Below are 3,693 nucleotides of genomic sequence, written 5' to 3'. Positions count from 1 at the left end.
GCTCCGCACCCGGACTGGGGTCTGCTGCCTCCTGCCGGACGGGGCAGGACTGAGAAGCATCCGCCGAGAGTGGGTCTGGGTGTAGCCGGGATCCCAGAAGGCGGAGTTTTAACCGTGAGTTTCATTCATCACTCAAGGGACATTTGTGCGACCTCAACAGCAACCCAGGCCTTTTAGATTCTCGCCAGCAGATTACCCCCATTTTCAGTGGGGGGAGCTAAGGTTCAGACAGGTGAAGTGATTTACTCGTCCACGGTCTCAGCTCCTAAGTGGGGTACAAAGGTTAGAGCCCAAGTTTGTCTGGTTTCAAAGTCGGAGCTCCCCTCATTATATCACACTGGCTAGCAGGTCCTGGAGCTGTGGAGGGGAGATCAGGATCCCGGTTTTATAGTTCACGCCCAGGATTTGCTGGGCTTAAGTATGTGAGGGGAAAGGTATAGACCGACAGACTTGAAAACGCACTTTAAGTCATGTCTAGTCCCGGGATAATCCGATCCCAGGAATGAACCTTAAGTGGATTTGGAATTGTGCCTCCTGGCAACAACTCATCTCAGGCCAGTTTTGCCTTCTAACCCGCATACTGTTAACGCGCCAACCCGACCCTCTTCCTTCTAGGACAGTCCTTCAGAGATTTGAAGAAGGCGGTCATGTAGGAGTTATCAAGCAGCTCTAGGAGTGTTGCTGGGCTGTGAATAATAGCAGTTTCTTAATATTAAAGAAAAAAACCCTAAGAATATACGGTAAATCTTGTGAAGATTTGTTTGCTGAACCTATTCCTTGTGCATGAAAGTGCTTCAGGGAAGTAACGTGACTATCTCACTTATGAGAAGTCTAAGTTGGTCCTAGGGAGTTGATAGGATTGCTGAAGGTTCCCAGGAGAGCTGATGGCAGGCACTGGAATGTGGAGTGGGGGAAGTTTGGCTCCAAGTCCCAGCTCTCCTTTCTTTTCTTTTTTTCCTAAACTGAAATTCAATTTAATTAACATATAGTGTATTAGTAGCTTCAGAGGTAGAATTTAGTGATTCATCAGTTGCATATAACACCTAGTGCTCATTCCATCAAGTGCCCTCCTTAATGCCCATCACCCTGTTACCCCATCCCCCCACCAACCTCCCCTCCAGCAACCCTCAGTTTGTTTCCTAGAGTTAAGAGTTCTCTTATGGCTTGCCTCCTTCTCTGTTTTCATCTTATTTTATTTTTCCTCCCCTTCCCCTATGTTCATCTGGTTTGTTTCTTAAATTCTACATGGCAGTGAAATCATACGATATTTGTCTTTCTCTGACTGATTTTGCTTAGCATAATGCCATCTGGTTTCAACCACATGGTTGCAAATGGCAAGATTTTGTTCTTTTTGATGACTGAGTAATATTCCATTGTGTGTGCGTATACACACAATTGTATATACAATATATACGATATTGTATATAATGTATATAACATATACTACATATATACATACACACACACACACACACACACATATATGTCTCACATCTTCTTTATCCATTCATCTGTCAATGGACACCTGGGCTCTGTCCATATTTTGGCTATTGTGGACATTGCTGCTATAAACATGGGGGTGCATGTGCCCCTTTGAGTCAGTATGTTTGTATCCTTATACAGTAATAGCCAGCTCTCCTTTCCATCCCCTTCTATGCCCATCTTTACCCTATCCTCCCCCCACCGTCTCTCTCCAGACTCCCAGGACTTTCCCTCTCCGGAATAAAACTAAAAACCCTCTTGGAATGCCTCCGTATCTTTACCGGGTATGACCTCCAGTAAATAACTTGCCCGTGACCTCAGACTTCAGTGCCTGGATTTATAAGGTGCTGCTCAGACTAGGTGCTCTGAGAGATCCCTTCCACCCCATCATTGAGGTATTAGAAGCTGGAAACAGTTCCATGATATTCCTACTTGAGGCATTTTCACCTAAACCTAAAAGAACAACTCTCTATGATGGGAAATTCCATATTCTTGGACATGTGGGTTCACGAAGGTTCTTAGGCAAAAGGGCCACTGTCCTCTCAACTCATATGTCAGCTAACGATAAAGTTAGAGCAGAAGGCGAGGGTGCCACAAAGCATATTCATCTCTACCTATTTGTCAAGCTGTCTATTCATGATCCACGGCAGAGACAGATGGTCCTCTGATGTGCCATCAATCCCCTTTGGCAGTCTGGAAAAACACACAATAAAAAACATAGGATTGCCAAGGAAGCCAATTTTACTGAAATACAGTTATCAAATTATTAAAAATTTAAATCTGTGGTCTCATAGATGTGCTTCTTTATTACATTACAAGATCTCAGAGTGGGAATAATAATGACCATAATTCCCAAGTAGTGCTGCAGCTAAACAATATTTTGAGGTATCTGGAACATGCAAGCATCTGTGACTCCTAGTGATGACAGTCACAGGTACTAATACTGCAGTGGTTTGTTGCCTATGAAAGAAATGCTAGACTATAGTTAGAGGTTCGTGAAGATAGAAATTTCTTTTCTCCATCCATGTTCTCAGATCTCCTGATTTCCATCCTCAGGCCCCTTTGGATTTGAAGAACTCCCAATGTATAGTAACACAGGCTTTCATAAGCTGTGTATGGGTGGAACTGGAGAAGAGGAGAGCACAGTTGAGAGGCTGATGCCTCCAGTCTTCCACACTCATTGCCCAAACCAGGACCTTTCATACTCCTCCAGGAAAGGTTTCCCAGAACATGATACTTTCAGTGTTAAATCGGGATGATTGGTTACCTTATTGGGTTCCCAGTAATCCAAAGGCTAGCTCTCCAGAGGTGGGAAGGCAGGCACATGGAGCCAGAGACTCCTCACCTTGCTTCCACTGATGGTGTGGAACTTCTCTAGAATATTTCTCACAGGTTTCTCTTCTTTAAAGGTGATGAAAACAGAACCTTGTCTTTTGTTGGACTCTGGATCCAATGAAAACTGATGGCCTTGGGGTGCTTGGATGGCCCAGTTGGTTAAGCATCCGACTCTTGGTTTCGGCTCTTGTAGGTCCTGAGATGGAATCCCGCATTGGGCCCTGTGCTCTGTGGGGAGTCTGCTTGAGGATTCTCTCCCTTTGTCTGCCCCTCCTCTCTAAAATAAATAAATATATTTTAAAAAATCCCTAAAAAAAAAAAACATGCAAAACTCATTGGCCTTGATTTGGAAACACAGGCAAAGCTCAGGGCTGGTACCTCCTCTGACTCAGGATGGAAAGGGAACTCACAGGAGAGAAGACACCCAAATGCCAGAGGAGGAGAAAGAAGCCCTGCTGAGGAGAACTCCAGCCAGCCAAGGAAGGAAGGAAGGAAGGAAGGAAGGAAAAAAGCAGCCACAGGTGGTTGGTGGGAAGCATAAACCACATTTTGGGGAGATACTCATTTCCTGAAACTTGCCAAAGTACTCCCTTTCCTCTTCCCTGTAGCTTTGGGGTTCAGACTCCCCACATTTTCTTCATAAGATCCTTCTTCACAACCATGGCACTTTTGGAGTTCATGCGATGGCCATCCATTCATTGTCTGGGTCTGGGACCTATTCCCACACAGGAGTCAGTTGACCAACCATCCAGGTTTGCCCAGGACTAAGGGATTGGGGGACTTCCAGTGCTAAAACCAGAAGTGAGGGATTTCCCAGGTTGAGGGACTTACTAAGACTGGAGACTCGGGTTTCCTGGGATGTGGGACTTTCAGTGC

The sequence above is a fragment of the Callorhinus ursinus genome, unplaced genomic scaffold, assembly GCF_003265705.2.
Source record: "Callorhinus ursinus isolate GAN/ISIS: 27379988/994484 unplaced genomic scaffold, GSC_fseal_2.0 scaffold22, whole genome shotgun sequence".
Classification (NCBI taxonomy): Eukaryota; Metazoa; Chordata; class Mammalia; order Carnivora; family Otariidae; genus Callorhinus; species Callorhinus ursinus.
The sequence above is the reverse complement of the archived record's forward strand: the minus strand, read 5'-3'. Positions refer to the sequence as shown.